The sequence below is a fragment of the Hoplias malabaricus genome, chromosome 1 (genome assembly GCF_029633855.1).
Source record: "Hoplias malabaricus isolate fHopMal1 chromosome 1, fHopMal1.hap1, whole genome shotgun sequence".
In the NCBI taxonomy this organism is placed as follows: Eukaryota; Metazoa; Chordata; class Actinopteri; order Characiformes; family Erythrinidae; genus Hoplias; species Hoplias malabaricus.
Window position 1 is genome coordinate 23,477,003 of NC_089800.1, and position 23,269 is coordinate 23,500,271.

Here is a 23,269-nt window from a genome sequence, read left to right on the forward strand (position 1 = left end):
CTTGTGATTATTCTCCTTTTTGAAAAATTCCATGCTGCAGTTGTATTCACAATAAACAGAAACACACTCACTAAACATAGCAGTATGTCAGACATTAGCGTTTTACAAACAAGGGCATTTTTTGCAGGTTTAAAACTTGCATCAAACAAAAACCTAATTTAAATTATTAACACATTTGCCGTTGTGACTTAACGTGTGGGTTGAAGCTGAGGTGTTCAACTGCTTCCAGGTTTCGCTTTGTATTTTGATCCTACCTCAAAGCATTTAGTTAAAATACTGTCTGAGGCGGGAAAAAAAATCAATGTCTAATTTAAGGCAGAACTGAATTTAAGGAAGCTTCTCATGACTGACAATTGGATTCAGCCCTCCACAGAGAACCGTGCTGAAAGAGTCTAATGAAAACTAAAATAGAAACAAAGCAAGTTATTTGTAAAAGAATCAATCACTCATCTAATACAACAAAAATTTAATTAAAAGCTTAGAATGGTACTTTTATCTTGAAAAGTGAAGCTGTAATATATTGTACGCCTATTTGTGAGTGGATTTCCCAAGAATTTTGCGGAAAAAATACAAACAAAAAAATGGTAACTGACCCTAGATGCCCCCACAACAGCTCTGCAAGTACTTTTCTACTTAATTTATTTAGAAATCGGTCATACCTGCTCAAATGACATGTTTTGTTGATATGTTGACATTGTTCTACAGCTTTTAATGTAGTTATTGGTTACACTACATTTTTATGTACAGTTACATGCTGATATTTTTTCAAAATGTTAACTCAGCAAATAAAAAAATGTAGTTTGTTCCAAATAGAACATTTTTTTTAATCAGGTGTGTTCAATATTTAGCTTATTGCTAATAAATCTTAATGCATTTAAAAACACTTGTGGGAAAACAAAAATCTAGCCCAGACTTTTGAAGAATTATCTGATTAAGATTTTCCATTGTATTCACAAACTCCTATATTTCTCAATTTTTACTCCAGCTGGAATAATGTTTAATGTAGAACCATTCCTTACTGGTTCTTTCTAAGAGTTACTGACATATCTCACACTTCTCTATAAGAACTAACCCAGTTACTCACTGCTGCATCTTTCAACTTGAAATACAACCTTCAATTTTAGAAGTGTTATTCTACACCAACGGCAGGTCCACACACACTTGTGCATGTAATAGCCCAGCGATGTGGTCAGATTTGTCTGTTAAAATGATCTTCACGGTTTCAAAGAGGACACAAAACACAGTGGTTTATTCAAATATCTCAAAGTGAAATGCCATGCAAAACCGCCTTTGCCCTCAGTGTGTCATGTTATGGTTTATGAGATGAGACCTTGAGGAGAAAGCATATAATATCGGTTTCTGTAAACAATAACCCTGGGGCATTTATGGCCCATAACTTCACCAACCGCCTGTTTCCACCTTCCATCCTCTGATCTCTGCAGCAGCCTTTTCTTACTGCTCTAACCACACTGTGTTCTTCTGAAATAGGAGAAATACATTATCTTTAATGTACCCCGTTAATTTACCTCTTAAATACCCCAGACCCAAGCCTCCATTCGATGAGAGAATGAACTTGAGAATATTTGCATTTGCTTCCATTCGTTATTACATTTCCTGGGATTAAATGTGTAGAATTTTCAAGAGGGTTTGGGTATTTTGACAGCTCTTTTCAAAACCATCACAGTATGTAAACGGCAGTGGCTGATTGATGCTAGTGTAAAAATAATTAATGTACAAATAAATGAATAAATAATGTGGTTGCAAAGATTTGACATGAGGGCCATACCATACTGACTGGATTCTCACAATACTACTAGCCTTTCATTTACGGCAGTTAGAACCTAAACACATTGTTGTCATTGTAGAACTACAAAGTGCATCTATAGGATACGTGGAGCAGATAATCATGTGGACAGTGATTAAAGAAAGAAGCTTATTTTAATGTTTTGTCTCATGAGTGTATCATCTCATAGGTGTATCGTGAACATATAGAAGTTACAATTCAGTTGAGATGCGAATTCACACAAACTTAAGGCGGTCTGTGTTTTATATGTGGATGGTTTAAGGGAAAACAGTATTTAGGTCAACGTCCACAATTTTAATCAAAAAACACTTTGATTGTTTCCTCAGTATTTGCTGCTCTCCAGTTGGTTTGTTTGGTGGAAACTAGTCTAATGTGTTTACGAAGCCCTGGTGTTAGATAATGGGTAAAAGAAAAACGGTCTTGGTCCAGTATGCTAGGCTTGACCCAAAATGAGGTTCACTGTTTCAGATCACTTAAGGTGGAAATGTGTCCAAATTCAGGAGACCGCTAACTGCGTTACTGAAAGCGCTACAAAACTATACAACTCGAGTAAACTTTAGCCTTGTACAAACAGCTGTTTTTTTTTTTTTTTTTCCTCAAACTTAGGGTTCCAGAGCTTCTGAACGTAAAATAAACCAGAGACAAAAGCTTTTCCTCACATTTATAGACTTCCCTTTTATGTGTTAACACGCTCAGAACTAAACCTTGTAACCTAGTGCATTGCTATTGGCCCATTCATCTTGTTATTCTGACACGGTGCAAAAGGACAGTGTAAAATAATTAGGTTTTGCTCTGACAAGTGCAACTTAGTAAACATAATCTGCTTACAACTGCTTTTAATTTTACCCACAGGTAAAAATATATTTGGCTTATTATTGCGGTTAGTGGCTAATCAGTAGATCAATATAGAGATAAATACCTAAGTAAACTGTTGCTGTATATTTTGAAAGAATATGTGTTTTGTTAATACAAATTTACTGTAGGCCACCCATTATCTGTGTCATCTAAGATCAGCTGAAAAGCCTATGACTAAATCTTTACATTGTGATTTTTGGATTAAAATCCTTTCCTGAGTTTTGTTATGAAAACAAACATCCCCAAAGGTTTATCCCCAGCATGGCAACTGTGTTTTTATTAATTTAAATCTCAGTAGATGTTTTTCAAGATTCATATCAGACATGGCTATCATAGAGTGGAGATATATCTATGACAAATGTAAGCACAGATTTATTATATTGCACTATAATAACATACAGCACAACTATGTCTAAGAGCTTCACACATTAAATATGATTGTAAATATAATATAACAGGAGCACTGTATCAACAGCTGAGTGCCAAATCAATTCATCCAATCTCTTAAAATGTGTATTTAACAACCATTTTGGCCATATGTTTCAGTGGGTTGTCAGTAATTCTGCCATTCTTTCTTGCTGGAGCGCGAGCAAATGCTGTGCTCTGTCAGCTCCATTAGCGGAGTGGCTGGTGTTAAGCCATTTAGCCCAGCTCATGCTCATCTGTCCAGCTCACTGTTTACCAAGCCTGGTGCTCTCTCACCGTGCTTTACAGTGCACTGTTTGCTCATAGGAAATGGTTCATGTTGACTGCTGCAGTCCCCAGTTGGCCACCACACAGATGTGTTTGCCAAGTGAAATGAAACCAAATAGGCTAAGTGTAACCAAATGTGTTTGGATCATCTTGACAACTTAGTTTTTAATGTACATAAGACTTGCTGAGAAAAAGTCACTTACCGGACCTCCATTCACAGCCACTGTTAACACAAAAAGACATTAATCATTCATAGGGTAATTCCCAGATAGCACCGCAGCTGATTTATGTCAAATAGAGCAGATAGTTCACGGTTACGTACAATGTATTCATCTAAAAAGCACATGGCTTTGAATAAATATATCTCTTATTATATGATACACCTATTTTTTTCTATCTTTTGAAGATGCAGCTTGTATTTACACTGTATGAACCTTTCATAAATAACTGACCAGCAGATTCAGTCCAAATTACATGTAATCACATGCAATAAACAAATACTTACGTAAACAGAGTGGCTCTCCCCAAATAATTTACACAAATTTCATGTGTATTTTTTTTCTTAGTCATTATCAGTCCATTATTTTAGTACTAATCACATAGTACTACCAAGCAGGGTTGGGGGGTGAAGACTACCACACGTTTCTACTGAGACAAATGAAGTCAAATGAAGTGAAGCACTTCTTAAAATTAGGAGTGTTTCCAGAAACCCTTCAAACTTAAAACACATTTGTAATTTAAGAGTTTTCTGACCCTTTGTAACATACTATGACTAAGTATTTTTTTATCTCAGGTTTGGTGTGTATTTCTGCCACAACAGGCTGCTAATAACCTATTTAAAAAAAAAAAAAAAAAAAAAAAAAAACATGCTGGTTGCACAGCAACTGCACATTTATATAAAACACAAATTTACAAAAATCAATAAACATAATTGTGTTCCATATACTACAATAAAAAAAAAGGTAATATGTTCCTGGTATTTCAGATTAGTGTTACAGCCTCCCGCTATGAAAGTCATGAGTTCTATTCTGAGCATAAACGCATATAATGTTTCATTTAATGATTAAATTATTTCATTTACATGAAACAAATAATTGTTTATATGCACATATAAATTAAATAAATTTGATTAAATGTTTTTCAATTTTAAACATGGAATCAACAAAGAACTACTCTAAACTCATTTTTAATTGTGGAATCTAAGAAGAAGAGTTTTTGGAAACACTCATGAAATTTGCGTTCTTAAACTTACATGTTTTTAAAAGGTGTTCATACATTTCTAAGATGAATCATTATCAGTTAAAGCACACCAGTTATGTCTTGTTGGATAAAAGACCACTGCACTGAGCAGGGAAATGGGGGGAGAGAGAGAGAGAGGTCAATTGACCACTCATGGACTCCAGGGCCTGCATTGCAGTGACATCACCAGGAATCCAAAATATTGTATTAGAGATACAAGTCTTGGAATTTTGCTTTTTACAAACTAATAATTCTCAGTCTCTGGTGATGCCACATACTTTGTTGCGAACAGAGTCATGGGCTGTAGCACCTCATTTTTAACACCACATTATTCCTGTGAACCTCTTGTGAAAAACAACAGCAAGAAAATGGTATATTAAGTTGCTTGGTTAAGCTTAGAGTTTGATGTTGTATCAGATTTACACACCCAGGCTTTGTTTGGTAATTGCTCTCTGAAAGCCGATCAAAGATGCTGACTCCAGAGAGCCTCAGAGTGGAGGAAGAGTAATTGATGGTGAGAGAGAATGAATCCAGGCATTGCTACTGGTTGCCACTCATTACGTCCTCCCTGTTGTTCTCTTTGCGGCTTTTTATGGCGGATGAAACACAGACGAGCTGCGGCTTTTTGGGAGACATGGATGGCACTGATGAATAGCTCTTGATGTGTGCTCACACACTGGTGAAATTGGTTATAATGCATCTCTGTAGCTCTGGGTTACATACGTCCAGAGAAGACGTGCTGATTGCATGGACCTGTAGCTTACATCCAAAGGATATTTTTTAAAAACCAGATCAGTGTAACATGCTTCTTTCTAGAGGCATCTGTAGCGTCACTAATTATACTTGAAGCATATTTCTGGGTAGCACTATATGCTTTAAAGCAGTTCTTCAGAGACATCCTACCTTTCCTTTTGTTTTCGTTGTTCACACTGGGAAAAGTTTGCTGAAATGAAATTGCAGTTACACAAACAGCATGCCTGTATCTTGCTTCTGTATCAGATTTGTTTCCTCACCTTTAAATGAGATATGTGTCTTTATACAATTTTAAATAATATTCACAAAGTTTGCACAGTATATCGGCCAATACCTGAACATATCGACCATAAAATTGAATGTCATACACCAATGTCATTGATCAGTAGGGCAGCACCATGGCTCAAGTAGTGTCACTGACACAGCACTCCAGCGTCCTGTGGTTGTAGGTTCAAGCCCTACATTTTGGTGTGTTCTCCCTGTGTCTGTGCGGGTTTCCTCTGGGTGCGACTGTGCTCACAGTCCATACTGGCACTGGGACCACCATGACTCCGAACAGCTGAAGTGCTTCAAGAAAATAATGGAAGAATGAATTGCCAATAGATCATGGGATGTTCTGGAACAACTGCACATGAGCCTGAAGTCACCATGCTTAATGCCAAATGAAGGCATGAGGAGTGCATAGCTCCCCATGATAGACTCTCATCATCACACACTCCAGTACTTCTGGCATGACTGGGAATGGCATTTGTGATTCGGAATTGATGTCCAGTATCAGGACCTGACCTCATTAATCCTCTTGTGTCTGAATGCATTCGAATCCTCACAGAAATGTCCCAACTTCTAGTGTAAAGCCTTCCCAGATAAGCAGAAGCTGTTAATGCAAAAACACTCGACAAACACAGGACAAACAGGAGTCCATCATATTTTGATGAGGAAAGAAGGAAATTCAGGAGTTAGCACTGTGGAGTACGTGTCCAGAAATGCATTTTTATGACCAAACCTGTGCATGTGAACAAAGCAATGCTTAGACACTTGTGAATATATAATATGAATACATTAATTAATTACAAAGTGACTTGCTAGAAACAACAGAGTTCTCACAGTTGCATTACATCTCATTGTTGATGACATGCCACACGGGACACACTGTGCATTATCCATCATATGCTCGCTGCCGGCAGCTTGTGCCATCGTTTTGTACACAGAACAGGGTCACACGTTGTTTGAAGCCATCCCAAACCAGTCAGGCTGCAACTGCCCCTTCACCACAGCATCACACAGCGAAGCTGGCGAATAAAGAGGCTCTTCACCTTCCACAATGTCGTTTGATCTCTGCCATCCTGTCGGGCACACACAGGTCCACATAAGACTGTCCTCAGAGAGGTGGGCCAACCCATCTGTCGCCAGAGAGAAAAAGAGTGGGGGATAGAAAGAAAGAGAGAGAGTCTACAGAGATGATACCCTAAGATTTATATGCTATTTAACAGAATACACTTTAATGCCCTTAATAATGTTCTCCTTTGACCATCCAGTAACACTTAATTCAGTTTGCTTGCCGATGATTAAGCATAAATAAGCATTTAAAACATGTATTAATTAATTAAAGCATTGCTCTGAGCTGATGTGTCATGAAAGCCCTATGGAGGTAGCCTTTAACTGAAGTGTTACTGACCTTGCTGCAATTATGAACAAATGTACTTCTGGAAAGAAGACTGCTTACAAAAAGAAATGACCCTACGTGTCATGTACCTTTGTCCATGTAATTTCCACAGATGATGTGTGGTCATTGAAAAGCTTAATATACCAATAGGGACGGCATCAAGACTAATGCTGCTGAGGTAAATTTAGGCCAAGACATTTATAACCGGTCCTGGCTCCTGAAATAGCAGTTAAAAAAGAAACCTAGAAATAGGTTCCTTGAATAACGATGTTTCTTTCACTACTTTGCTTAGTTTTTGCAGAAGAATTGAATCTCTGTGCTAACATATGGCCTCTGTGTCAAATCTGATGAATAATGCATTTATTACTATGTACCTTAACTCCTTAATGATGAAAATTAATGGGCCTCACCCCTAAAGGCATCAGGATTGTGGCTGTAACCCTTAAAGAGAGAGATGCACTCCTCAGCTCTTTTGGGATTTGGATAAAGTGGCATCAAATTTAAGCCCCCCGAGGATGTTAAATTAAATACAAAGCCTCCCAAAATAGTGACTTGAAAAACAAGGCACACAAACATTTTGGTTACTAAAGGCCTGATTAGCAAGTGCTGACAAAAATAAATGGGAAAAAATATGTGCATAAGTCATAAACAAAACACAGAGGTTTCCACAGAGGAAACAGATCCACTGTAAGTAGGACTCATAGCTGTGTGGAGATAGGGCTCGACTGAAGGCAGTTAGGGCTACTTGCACTCAGAAACTAATTTAGTCTTTAGTTCAAGTTCGATTTCACAACACTTTATTGTAATTTCAGCTATATACAATTACACATTGAACCGAGACAATGTTCCTCCAGGACCATGGTGCAACACAAAATGCATGTGCAGACAATACAAAGAGTTCAGACAAGTCAAAGCAATACTTTCAAGGACAAACAACAAATACAGAGTCAGTACAGATACTGTTAACTCGTACATAGTACTGAGAAAAATAAAGTGTAGAAACATGGAACATAAAAATCACATTACGAGAATTAAATCCAGGGGTGTGTTTCCCAAAAACGATTCATCTCAACGATTTACAAGCAACTTTAAGAAAGACGAAACTTTAAGAAAGCCAATTTTAGGAATAAATAAAACATGAAAACCTTTACACATGCTGTCCCTCTCTCAGACAAAAAGGTAGAAGTACATAATTATCACTAAAGGTACTTTAAAAGTACAGCAGTAGTTTTAAAGTCCAGTTGTGTTCTCTGAAAGTACAGAACATTGTCTTCTCCAGAAGAATAGGTGAAAACTTGTAAGCTTTCATTATAGAACTGTGTACACTAAAGAAGTCCTAGAGATGAAATTTGGCGTATAAAATCAACAGTACTTTAACATCTACCATTAATATAGAATATGAGTTTAAATAATTACATTCCCTAATTAAAGATACTGAATATGTACTACCACAGTTACAGTTTCTGAGAGTGTACCTGTTGCATTTAACTCTTCATGTGTTTGTCCAGAAGAAGCAGCGTGAATGTTTAATTTTATTTTTTATTTTTTTTATACCCTGGATGAGCTCAGCAGTTTAACAAATAAAGAGAATAAGCAGAAATTGGAGACAATTGTACAGTCTCCATGATTCCAGTAAGAGTAAGTCACAATAGTGTGTATACGTGAATGTACGGACAAAATCAGAATGCAACTGAAAGTATCAGACTCTCTGTCAACGTCTGGGTGGAGCATCTGTGGCTGAGACTAGTTTGCTATTTTTTAGCAAGGATCACAGATAATTATTAACTGCTACTACACTGAAAAATAATGATGTATTTTATTTAATTGAAATGTGTATATAAACAAACAATATCCTTCAGGAATTGCTTCAGGTTAAATTACTTTTTTTCCGGTGAATTAAATTACTTAAACACTGGAATAAAATGAAACATTGTATTAATTTAAGCTAAGGACTTTCAGTGTGAGTGTGAGGCTATAACTCTACCAACTAGACAATGATACACATGGTTTTGTAACACTAGGAACATATTAACTACATAGTTCAAATGAGCAGATTAGATTGTTCTTGCTATTGGTTGTTGGAACACAAATTTATACGTATAATTATATATATATTGCTGATGCCATGCATTTTTACAGGAAAATGATCAGCATCTATCATATTTTGGGATTCCCACGTCAGAACAGTAATGCAGCAGAGGAATACAGTCCTTTATCACCCGGAATTGTTTCTTGAGCCAGTGCTTTCTGAAATGAAAGGTACTGTTGGGGAGTCTACCCCTTTGGTTGCAATATCAGCCTCTGCTCTTCAGGGCAGGATTTACGCTACTTATTGAAGCACTGAAACCTTTCTATGAGGATGCATTCAGGCATTAAAGCCTTGGAGAAGTCAGTTAATGATACTGGATGACTTTGTTTTGAATGGTGCTCCATCTCTCTAGAGAACACAGTTTACACTGCTCCACATTGCTTATTCCTCTCTAGCCTAATGGTGACCTTAAACCCATATCAACATTTCATTACGTGTTATTATACTAATAATTATTACCAAACCTGCTTGCCTGAAGCTTGGCCTAACTGTCCTCAATTACAAATTATTTTCTAGTTGCTAGCAAACATGCTGTGCAAATAGGAGTAATATCCCTAGCCAAGGCACTGTAAATAAAACATCTCTGTATATTTAGCAAATCCACACAGTGCTTACGCTTTAAGGATATATGCTAGCTAATATAGGGCTGTTTAAGAATAAGCAGAAACCCTCGTAGAATTCTTCTTCACTGTTGAGCTGCTTTAGGAACAGGCATGTGATGTGGTGTTAGAAGGGACATTTATTTCACTGTTTTTTTTTTTTTTTTTTGTGCCTTAAAAACAGATGGTTCCTTGTGTGTGGAGCGGAAGTGTCTGTTAACTCGCTTGGCTCGTGATTGGTGGCTGTCGTCCAACGACAACACGGCAATCGGGGAGGGGTGTGAGCTACAGTGCAGTTTGCTTCAGATCTTCAGATGTGCTGTGAAGAGAACAGAAGGAAATCAGGTGGATCTCCTGAACTACTTTAGTGCGCTCCCCTGCTACAGGCTTCAGAGTGGACAGAGGTTTGGGTCAGACATATACTGCTGAGCAAACACAATGCCATGAAGACCAAATAATGTCAAGCATTAAGCTTTTAATGGTATAAACAACAAATAAAAAGGATAGAGTCTATATTTAAAACCTATAGAGAATATTTGCTCTTGAATTATACACAAACATGCTTGAAAATAATGTAAGAAGTCATCTTTACAAGAGAGATCAATACTGACTCTCTGTTAAAACCTGTCTGGAAGGATTTCAGATTTTAAAAAATTAAAGGAAAACACTCCCACACTAGGTCACTGTGCATTTCTGAGTATTTCTTGCTCATAAAAAGCATAATATTTTATCAGTTTGCCCCTTATTTTACACAGGAGTGTATGTGAATGTGTGAACAAAGCACAGGAAAGAAAGCAGTGATCTCCACTGCTTCTAGTGAAAGTCAGCCAACGAGCTGATGACGAAGCCTGCTGGGAGGCTAATAGCTTATTTGTTTAGCCTCTGTTCAGCCTTGCTGCTGTATGGAAATGAACAGCATTGGAGGCAGTAGCCAATGCTAAATGTCCACTGCTGAAAATACAATGTTAGCTGATTTAGCTAGCAAACCACCCTCTATTTCTATGCTATACTGCTAGTGTGTAGATTATGGACACTTTTGAGGCGCCAGTCCACCTACTAACATGTGTTTTTGGAGCGTGAGAGGAAACCGGAGCACCCAGAGGAAACCCACGCAGACACAAAGAGAACCCACCACACTCCTCACAGACAGTCACCCAGAAGAAACCCACGCAGACACAGGGAGAACACACCACACTCCTCACAGACAGTTACCCAGAGGAAACCCACGCAGACACAAGGAGAACACACCACACTCCTCACAGACAGTCACCCGGAGGAAACCCACGCAGACACAGGGAGAACACACCACACTCCTCACAGACAGTCACCTGAAGGAAACTCATGCAGACACAGAGAGAACACACCACACTCCTCACAGAGAGTCACCCGGAGGAAACCCACAGAGACACAGGGAGAACACAACACACTCCTCACAGTCACCCGGAGGAAACCCACGCAGACACAGGGAGAACACACCACACTCCTCACAGACAGTCACCCGGAAGAAACCCACGCATACACAGGGAGAACACACCACACTCCTCACAGACAGTCACCCGGAAGAAACCCACGCAGACACAGGGAGAACACACCACACTCCTCACAGACAGTCACCCAGAGCGGGACTCGAACCCACAACCTCCAGGACCCTGGAGCTGTCACAGAGACACTATTTCACACACTATTTTAAATTCCTTTTAAGTCAGTAGTATCTGTTTACACTTGAAAAGGTTTTTACCAAAGATAACATGCTTCATGGCATTGCTAGTGCACCTAACAGTTCACATTAGATACATTTGGAGCTGAGCTGTCATGAGGCACAGAACGAGGCCATTATCTTCAATACAAAAGAAGGCCTTTTCTGTTCGCTCTTAACAAATACTAACACGAGCCTATATCAAGATTTAAAGGCTTTTATTTTACACATCTGTTGACCTCAGGGCTTAAGTCCAGTGTGTAGATATTTCTAATTACTAATCAAAATCTGCTAGCTGACTAGCAATGCTAGCAGAGAATCTGCTGGGATTCTGAGTTCTGAGAATACAGATAATTGATCAATGGAAAATAAATAGTTTAGCTTTTTACTGGCGATGTAAACATTTTGAATTTTCCAGTGTTACTGCAATTAATTGGAGACTATACAAAAATGTTCTGTATTAAATATAATTTCAGTGAATGTGGATATTTTCATTTGGTAGCTTAAAACCCTTCTGGTTCTTATTTGTGTGTGCTTTGTTGCACTGTGCTGTAATTATTAATAACGCTGTTAAAATCAAAATAGAGGAATCCTCTTCATTTAGCTGAAATCTATCAAATAGGAATGTGTGCACAAACTCCCTCCTCCATATGGTTTTATTTGTGTGCATCTGGCTCAGCAAGAGGCATACAGTTACAAACCTATATTTCCAGCTTTATTCTCACCTCACTACGAGAGCCAAACGTGAAAATTGAAGGCAGAAGGCTTGTGTGACGGGATTAATTAGACAAGGCCAAGTGAAGTCACACTCTTCATGGCAACACACTTGAACCTTCAATTACGCACTGCACAAAGCAATTAAAAGCCTCCTTCTCCTGCACTGTCCTATGGAGTCTACCTGTTACTGCAGCTCTCTCTCTCTGTAGGGTCCCCCCAGGGACACCAGACGGACCACCGGCCCAATCCGCAGCTCGGTAATTACAATTGATCAATTGTTGTCAGGAGGTGAAATGACTTGGTTGTTTTAGCCAGGGCTCAATTTGAGGGCTCCATTTTTAAAGTCTTATTTATATGTCAGGTGGTTAAGAGAAGAAAGAGAGAGAGAGAGAGAGAGAGAGAGAGAGAGAGAGAGAGAGAGAGAATTGACCATTTCTAATCATTGTGGTTCTTGGCCTTTTTTGTTTCTTTGTTTCTGAAGGACTGAATTGACCGAGAATTGGCCAATTTTACACACAGTTCAGTGGAGCCCACTCCATTTCCCCCTTTTCTTTTTATTTTTCAGTTTTGCAATTGGTGTAAGAATTTGCTAATAAGCATTTGCCTCATTATAGTGTGTGCTGAGAGTGGGTGATGTGCATGATGTATGACAGTGAAATGTGGTTACAAAACATTTGAGAAAAGATGTGTAAATCTTTTTAGATAATCCTCGTATACACTCTTGGTGTAAGGGTGGGTTTACATTTATTTTTCTGGTTTCTTGGTCTAGACAGAAACTATTGTGTTGAATTCATGTTGTGGTTCTTTTACTATTTACACTGACACAACATCAAACCATATCATGTAAACAAAAATACTGATTGTATGTTTTTTTTTTATGTATAGTTGGCTACACAGGGAAATTACCCACTGAATTCTCTGAATTATGCTGCTGTTTGTCTAAAGTTTTCTTTATATGCTTTTAAGGCAGAGGGAAAAATATGAAAACACATGATCTTAATTGTGTATAAACCTCATTTCCTCATTTCTAGTGCATAGCACATTGGAAGGCAGCATGTTGCTTTAAAATCTGGATATATGTTTTCAGCATTAATGGGGCCTTCACAGATCTGTAAGTCATCCATGCCATGTGTAATATTGCACCCACACCACCATACCATCACAAAGTAATTGCTTTTTAAACTGTGCTCTGGATGGTTCTTCTTCTCTTTAGCCTGAGGGATGCAGGATGCATGATTTCCAAAAAGAATTGAAAATAATAATAATAATAATCTGTCTTTGTTTAAAATGTTCTCCCTGTGTCTGCGTGGGTTTCCTTCGGGTGACTGTCTGTGAGGAGTGTGGTGTGTTCTCCCTGTGTCTGCGTGGGTTTCCTTCGGGTGACTGTCTGTGAGGAGTGTGGTGTGTTCTCCCTGTGTCCGCGTGGGTTTCCTCTGGGTGCTCCAGTTTCCTCCCGCGCTCAAAAAACACATGTTCAAAGGTGGATTGGCGACTCAAAAAAGTGTTCGTAGGTGTGAGTGTGTGAGTGTGTATCGCCCTATGAAGGACTGGCGCCCCCTCCAGCGTGTGTTCCTGCCTTGTGCCCAGTTATTCCATGTAGGCTTCAGCCACACCACAACCCTGAATTGGATAAGCGGTTTCAGACAGAGATGACTGAATGACTGAATGAATGAATGAATTGTATGTTTCCAAATGTTGGGATGTGGCAACAAAAGAAATACATTTTTACAAAGAAAAAAAAAGACTGATACTGATCTCTTAGTGATGTTTTATTGTGTTATTAGGGTTAGGGTCACCCACATTTTCTACCCTAATTTTTAATGGTCAGGACCACCACAAAGAAGGTGGTGGATGATTTTAAGTACTGTGCTGGAGGTGTGTTATGCTAGTACATGTGGATCAGACACAGCAGTGCTGTTGGATTTTAAAATACTCTTTGGTCATGTTCCAAAGGGTGGTCAATGCACCGTTACTAGTCTTGGCCACAAGTCTTGTTGTTCTCATAAATTGTGTTTGGCTGAGGCTCCCCACCAACTGGTGCGTGGTGATGTATTTTTATCAAGATGAATTATGCTTAACATGGCTAAGCACCTAAAAGTGATAAGCTACAGTAGACTGATTAAAAAAGTGACACGAAGGACTTTTGAAAAAGGTTTTATACAGAACCCTCATACACACACAGGCAGATAACCCACTGTAATGGCAGTGAAGGACAATCAGTTCAGCATGTGTGTACAGTTCATGTATACAGAGTATTCGGTACAATGCAGTCTTTGAAAGTGTGATGAGTGCAGTGATGAGCTGACAGTGGCAGATGACACTAAGCTGGTGTGTGACAGTAGGTTCTTTCTGCTGGGTGTGATGTGAGGTGATGTACTTCACTGTGCTGAAGTTGGTGCTGGTTCAGGGATGGCACCTCCAGCTCGGCCTGCGTCCACATGGACACTTGATTGATTTTCTCTCCTTCTTTATCACTGCCCTCAGTGATCCTCACAATCGTGGACCAAGGCCTGCTGACCACATTGTGCCGATAACGTTTATTTACTTCTACAGCAAGCTTGTTCATATCACTCACTCTTTATCGTGAAGCCATGTTTAGCCCAGTGCTGTTTGCTGTTTTGCTCTGAATTGAGACAAATCAAATGAAAAAGGCACAGTTACAGAGAAAGAGAAAAGAGACAGAGATAAAAATTTAAGAGAAATTAAAGGCGTAGTTCACGATTGTGATAAAAAGTCACCTACCATACACTTACCAAAGATTCCTTACCATTATAATGTGTTTAATGTGTTTACGAAGCCCAGTATCTGTAAATGAGTTTAAAAAAACTGTCTCTGTCCATGCTAGTCTCTCTCTCTCTCTCTCTCTCTCTAAAGTGGAAATGTCTCCAAACTTGGGAGACGACTAACTGCATTACCACAAAACTAAACAACTCAAGTTACAAATGAGTTTCTGTGGGAATTCAAACAGTGAATAAACACTTACAGATGAGTTACACTCCAGCCGTAACTCACCTCAAACACAACATTACACCTTAAAAAACACAGAGCTTAGAATTATGTTTCCCCACAATTGTAGACATTCCCTTTCAGCAAAAGGGGGATCGGACCTAAATGAGAATGTGTGAGTGTGTGTGTGTGTGTCTGTGTCAGGGAGGAATAGAAAAATAGAGAAACGGTAAATGAAAGAGGCAAAATAAATACATATATATAATATATATGAGAGAGAGAGAGAGAGACAGAGAGTTGCTTTTCTAAGCAGCAGTTTAGTTTGTGTCTTGTTTACAGCACTATTAAAAAGTGTTTGGTTTGATAACTATTCCACCAGGACAGGAGGTCTGTGATATAATTTATGCGATGCCACGTTCAGCAAGACCAAATTAGGCCTCTTTTCCATGTGTTTACTCTGTCATTGATAGTTTCTGCCCACTGGATATTCCTTAAAAATTCAGTCTGTGTGAATATGCAAAACATAAGACGTGATGATGTTCAGGGGGAAGGGGGGGAAAAAAATCAGAAATCATAAGCTAATTGCCCTCTTTTTACCAGTGCCAGTGTGGGTAAATTAGCAAAGAACACAACAAACTGTACGGAGCCATTATTTAGTAATAAACATTTGAGATTTTTTTCTTTTCTCTTTATGGGTGGAGGGGGTGGGGGGGTTTAATTGGGGGGGGGGTGAAAAGCTGAAGAATGTTGGTGGCTGTGGCTCTGCTGTCGGGATGTGTACCTTGTTAACTTGATTATTTTCTTTGTTTGAAAACAGACCCTAACTTGAACAATGCTGGCCTTAATTCTCATTGAGGCCCTAAATTGACAGACCTCCTTTAAGATCTTGACAGGGAATGAAGATCTAAGGCTGGAATTATGATCATTATAACAAAATGACTGATCCAGAGGGCAGATGATGAGCTATTAATTTAACCTTGCCTTCCTGTAATAACGCTGGACAGTCTGCCAGTTATTAGATCATAATTAGCTGGGACTATCTGCGTGGAATCAGCAGAGAAGAGCAACCAGGCACCGGGCCGCAATATTTTTCTCTAACTCTGCTACAAATATTTCATCTTCTATTCGATATTTAGAGAAGGAGTCATTTGTGCTGAGATCTGCTGAGATTGTACACAACAAATGCTAACAACACATAAAACCCCACATAATTATGATATTACATGATTTGATGCAAAAAACAAACAAACAAACAAACAAAAAATGTTTTGTAGAATAAAAATTGAGCAAACGATATAAACGCCTACACGAACACAAACATAAGCAAACACACACATACACACAGTAAGAAGTCTCACACAGACAGTGGAGAAGCATGTGTGGAGAGAACGTGGGGGAGAGAGAAAAAAAAGATAAGGTGAGAGAGAGAGAGATAGAGAGAGATATAAAGATAGATAGATAGAGAGAGAGAGAGAGAGAGAGAGAGAGAGAGAGAGAGAGAGAGCTTCCAAGTGGCAGTCAGCCATATGGAAGAGTTCTACGCAGAACTGGCCAGCAGTTTGTTGTTGTGATACTGTGTCCACATAAACAAGAAACATTTAACAAATGTTCTGATTGAATGTTTCTGTTATATTTCACATTAATTATCATTCAGAGTAGAGGTCAGTTTTAAACTGGCCACTTACATCCAAACAGAGGACAGTGCTTATTAAGCATGTCTTATGTGCTATTGTTACAGATTTGTTGTCATTGTTTTGTTTCGCCAAACTGTTTTATAAACCTCCTAGTGGAGAATTATGACTGTTAGCCTTTGGCCTAACAGTCTAAACCTTTAGGCCAGTCTAGGCCTAAATGTCTAAACCTGATCAACAGTCTTTGTGGTGTCACCCAATTTTGCTAGTGCCCTTATTTGATTTTTTTATTGTGTTAGCAATGTACATGAACATATGTTGTCCATTCTATATAAAATGCACGTTTGTAGCCTATAAAGGTTATAGACATATATTATTCAATATCTGTAACCCTTATCCAGTTCGGGGCCACAGTGGGTCCGGAGCCTACCCGGAATCATTGGGCGCAAGGCAGGAACACAGGAACGCAGGGGGCGCCAGTCCTTCACAGGGCAACACACACTCACATCTATGGACAATTCTGAGTCACCAATCCACCTACAAACTTGTGTTTTTTTTTTTTCTTCCTTTGGACCGTGGGAGGAAACCGGAGAACCCGGCGGAAACCCATGTGGAACTTGGAGCTGTGTAACTGACATATAGTTTTGTGTAACGTTGCGTTGGCTTTATGTTCAGTAAATAGTCCAGGCATTCAGTTGCTGTCATTTTCCTTTTTTTCCACCTTTAGCTGCACATATTGGTTAGCTATTTTTCTTTTTGGTTAAATTAATTACAGAAACTTGACATATTCAATTCAGGTCCTGAAGGCCGTAAACTGAGGAGGTAGTTTAGCTGTATTTATGTTGATTGCCACAAAATAACGACTAGACAACACTCTGTCTGGCAATAGGCATTGCAAGAATTAGTATTTATACTATATGCTACTTGCAGAGTTTATATACCACAGTCATGTTCATTGATTCATTCATCATTTGTAACCCTTATCCAGTTCAGGGTCACGGTGGGTCCAGAGCCTACCTGGAATCATTGGTCACAAGGTGGGAATACACCCTGGAGGGGGCGCCTTCCCACAGTCATGTTGATTATATTGAATGAAAATGAAGTGTAAATGGCAGAAATGTATTTTCATTGATTGAAATCACTAGGCATCCATCTTGTGTTCTATGTTTTAAGTGCTGTATGTGGATTCAGTAAAGTGAGCAAATGTGGGTGTGGTGTGTACTATAGTGTCTAGGCAGTGTGTAATTGATGGTAATAAAGAAGGTGAATGTTAGTGTGTGCTGTTCATGAAAGAACTTGGTCCAAAATCTGATCATGCTAATTTCTGCTGGCACTTCGTTGGGATTCTTAGCATGTTACACTAAAGTAATAGTAACTCACATTAATGAATTTTCATCTATTTTATCCAATCTTTTTGGCCATTGTAGGATACACACATAAGTGTGCGTGTGTGTGTGTGTGTGTGTGTGTGTGGTAGTAGTAATAGTATGCCAGCACAGTGGTAAAAAAATCTGCTCCCTCAGCAATTTTCTCTCTTCCTCCTCCTCTCTCTCTCTCTCTCTCTCTCTCTCAAACACACACACACACACACACACACTGTAAAGTATTGCACTTCTGGCTTTCACCCACAGTTCCTCTCGGCACTGCTCCAGGTACTACTCACCAACCAGCCTATTAATAGGCAACATATTTGCTTTGCAGTGCGCACTTATCATGTCGTGTTCCAATAACTCCCCACCTCTCTGCTGTGGTAGTGCAGGGGGCTATGTTCTAATACTTGAGGAAGTCACTGCTGTGACTGAGGTGTGATTGCACCCAGGGGTGCTCAGCCTGTCTCCTTTGGGTGAGAAATATGAAGCTGAGAATTCAGAGTGGAGCTTCACGTGTCACAGCCCCAAGCCTGTGGTGTTTGGAACATGACTGCTCAAGCAATTAAATGCACTTGTGTTTTTTCTCTCTCTCCTTGTCACAGTCAAATTTGTTCTGTTGCAACATGGGGAGTTTTCCTGACGCCAAATATCACTAATTATAAAGAAGTAGAAAGGTCATGTTTAAAGCTACTAATTCAGGTAGTGTATCATCAACAGTAAATAAGCAGTTCACATTATAAAAAGTAGATATTTTCACAGGCAAACGATGGACATGGATTACTAAAACATTAGGAAGTGTTACAATCTTTAGGTTTAGCACGAAAATGAACCTAGAGATAGATATTTTCTTCCAAACACATGATAGGTACAAAACATCACAGATATAAAAACTGTGTAAAAGCCAGAAACCACACTTCATGTGTTGTATTTACAGTCAAAACTGCCATTAATTCACAGTTATTCATTTTTCATGTGGCATTTGTGATCAGATTTGTGTTAAGATTATCCGCTTGAATAAAGAAACTACTGAGAAAAGACAAAGAAAATAAAAAGACATCGGCACCTGCTGGATTTCTTTAAAGTTGAGCACATGCTAGACTTGATATAGATTATTTTATTATTTTACAGTTATACATACTGATTTTTAAATACATATATCATTATTATTGGAAATAAAAAAGGAACAAGAATAACAGCAGAGATATTCTAAAAGAGGGTGTTACTATACGTTTATAGGTACATCTAAAAGTCTTTAGACTTTCTATCAGTATTAAATTACAGCTGAAATAGACTCTTATACGTAGCATAACCACCACAATGTTAAAATCATAAATGTGTTCAAAAACATTGCAACAAATCATGACAGATATTTTTTACAGTTCTACAGTTATGCAGTTAAAGGCAACTGGACTTGAACATTGCAGCTTTTAAGTTATTTCTACCAATAAATACCAAGATAAAACTTCTGAGTGCACTGCCAGTGTAAAACTGATAAACTCACAGACCTGTAGATGTGTTTATGAGCTGTGCCACAGAGCCTCATTGTCTAAAATAGCATTAGTGGCGGAGCTGAGCTGCATGTCCTGTTGATTGGAGCGCTGATAGCCCACCGTTTGTCAGAGCTCTCTAAAGCCTCATCGCAGAGCAGCAGGGCTCCCTGATTACTTAATTGCTTGTAAGAAGCTCATTAAGGCCTCCTATCCATCATAAGTTGCGTGGTGAGGAAGATGAGCCAGAGAGGAGAGAAAGAGAGATGGAGAGTAACAGAGCCACAGATCTGAGCTGGAGAGCTTCAGGAAATCAAACTTGATGTTGGAGTGTCACTTCCCCACTCCAAAGTATGTTTAGCATAGCAAAAAAAGCTTTTTAATAAAAGTATACGAAAAGGGTAACGTTTTTTTAAATGTTCAATGATCGTGAACACTAGATTACCAGACTATTGTAAAGATGCTATATGAGCATTGCTAAGAAGCAGAAGGGCAAGGCATGAATTTTGAATCACACTCATCATATGTACGTTGCCTTGGGCACATTTCCAATCGTACTAAATGCAAGAATGTCATTTGAATATATCTCTTTTTTACCCTGAAAATGTAATTTGCATTTACCACAGTTTTAACTTCCTAAAATGGCTGACTGGAAAAATGTAAATAATGTTCTTTCATTCTGCTCAGAGGGCTGGTTCTAGCTCTCAGGTGCAGTACACTATGGGCAACTATCCCCAAAACTATGGGGACAATCCTCTGAGGTTTGGGAAAACAAAAGGGATTATCATGAGAAAAATAACACAGTTATAGTTTGAAGGTAATGAAAAAAAATCTGATCTTTCCACTTCTTAAACCTGATGTGCTCATAAAGGCCATGAAGACTTCATATTCACCCAGTGTCCACAGAGTGATAGTTATGTCTGTGATTAATCTAAAGCTCCTGCACCTACCACAGTATATTACCCCCAGTTTAAACTTACACATAAACAGGTGCAGAATAAGGCTTGGATGCTTGGCATATTAATTGCCGATCATTTGCAAAACGGGGTGGAAAAAAAATCCTTTGCCAAAAGCAAGTCTTACAAGCCTCCAGCTGGGAGCGTCAGGGGCAGGCTTGTTGGCATCGTGGCAGCATATGTTTGGTGCCAAGAACACCAATGATTTGCATTTTCTTTATATCAATTTTACAAAGCCAAAATGCTCGCTCTTGTGTAGAAATGATCTGGATTTGAGTCTTGCAATTAATCACAAGTGAAATATATTTGCTGATGAAAAGCCCTAATTCTAGTTGGGATTTTTTTTTTTTTGAGAGAGAGAGAGAGAGAGAGAGAGAGAGAGAGAGAGAGAGAGAGAGAGAGAGAGGGAGCAATCAGTTACTTGCGTAACATCTGCACAGAGCTTCTCCACGCAGGGTGATGAATGTGCCTTTAGGGCTGTATAGTTTGGCTTCATTTAGACTGGCTTGAAGGATAGAAAGAAAAATAGCACTGTGGTGTAAGTGAGGTACCGCAAACACAATCAGTCATTCGTGGGGTGAAGCAAACCATTTTCTTTGTCTCAAAGACTAAAATGCACATTTTATAGAGGAAAAAAAAGCTCTTGCTGAATATGAAATGGCATAAGGCCACATTTTGACTTTGTATGGGCCACATTGTATGAAGCTTATATACACTTTCCAAATGCATTCAATCGTTTGAGACTTTTACAGCTCCTTCCAAGTTTCTTGTATCAGTTCAATGTAGGGCTGTACGATTGGCGAAGAACTGTGGGCTGCGTGTGTGCACAACTGAAAAAAGTGATCTAGCAGAAAGTTAAAGAATTTTCATTAATAAAATTACCTTAAAAGCTAAAGAAGTGAATAAAAAAAAGTGAATGAGCTCATGTACAAGTGTTTGGCAATGATATATACCCAGGTTCTCCACCTTTTGAGTGTTAGTCACAAACCTGTGTGGCAGATGAATGTCAAGGAAATTTTCAAACAATATTTCTGCAATTAATTTCATGTAAGAGGCTGGCACACATTTCAGATGAATCAGAGGATTCTTTTGTAATGTCCAGCATGACTTCAGTTTGATCTCAATGATGTGTTAACAGGGTTCTTGCTAAAACAGAATAATGTAAGGCTGCAGGAACAATGGAGCTGAGCTGGCATTTGATTTTTCAAACATTGGGGCATCTTTTCTTGACTGAGTTTAGGCTTAGGACTTAATACTCAATTGAAAACACAAAAATATTTAGAAGGTGCTTCCTCACCATTTGCTGCTCTCCACTTTGTTTGTGCGCTAGAGAGTGGTCTAATGTGTTTACAAAGCCACGGTGTCAGTAAAAAAGTAAAAAAAAGAAAAAAAAAAAACAAAGTGCAGATGACACAAAAATAGCAAAGAGACCTCCAAATGTTGAAAAGCATGTAAAGAGATGAGGATATTGCTTTGTTCCTGCTCTATAGATGAGTAATGTTGAAATACTTTTGCAGTTTCAGATTAGGTACGACCACACACTAAATTTGCTTCAAAACTAAACAACACGAGTTACAAACATGTTTCTGTGGTAATTCAAGCAGTGAATAAAATTCCCAGGCAAGTTAAACGTCAGCCACACACTAACAGCAGTCGAACATACCCTTCCACCTTAAAACACACTGAGATTCTAAAAGTAAACAAACTGAGAGAGAGAACTGTAGTTCCCCACAGTCATAGATGTTTCCTTTTAACTCAAGAGAAGCCAATAAGATCTTTCAGACACTCCCCAAAAGTTAGATTGGTTTAGGTCATGGATCTCACTAATGCATTCAATGTTATGTTGATTTGTTTTTGTTAAAAATGACCTAATGTTTATGTGCTTGGTCACATTTATCATTTTGAATTTTGCTCATTGTCAGTTGCAATATTTCTTACTGCCATCTTGATAAAGCAGGATGTGGAGAAGTTTACACAGTTTACACTGTTCATGAAAAGATTTGTTGCGGCCTGTTATTTTAAGCTGTATCAAGTGCTAAAGGTAAGTTTAATTAGTTGGTTAGCCAATAGGTTCTATAGGGCTTGGCCTGTCTATTTTTAGCCATTCAGAAAACAAAACGCCTTTTTTTTTTTTTTAAATTGTGTTGGTCCCCTTTAAGTATAACATTGCCCCTGGAATGACATTCTTTTGCCACACTTTTGAAGCTTGTATTGAGCTACAACATGTTCTCCTGGGAGTGTTACTGTGCTCTCTTGATATTTCCGGTCACAGTGAGGCTGCTGTGCTGAAAGCATCTCAAAGAGAGGCCTGAACTTCTACAACATTTCCACCATGAACCAACTCTTCACAGCTCCTAATTCCAGGCCCCGGAGTTAGTTTAATTAAGCATGTTGCTTGTAATGCTGCCAGTTCCCTTTTGAGCTCCCTGCTGCATTCCCATGTGACGTGAAGTTTACAACAAACACAAGAATTACTGACTTTAAAGAAAAAAAAAAAAACTTTATCCAGTGACCCTGCTTCTCATACGCAACTTTTTCCCCTTACACCTTACGTTTTCAAGTTTCGCCGGCGAAATCAGGGGTGCTTTTTTTCTTAGGATAATGATTTACAAAATGCCTCTCATCAAAGAATTCATTAACAAAGAACATTAATTAAAAAATAAATGAGTAAACATCAATATCAAAATCTCAGCACTGTGGAAGTGAATACATTATGCGTGGTAATGATGTTTGAAAGGGATTTTAGCACCTCAGTGGGACTCTTTTAAACC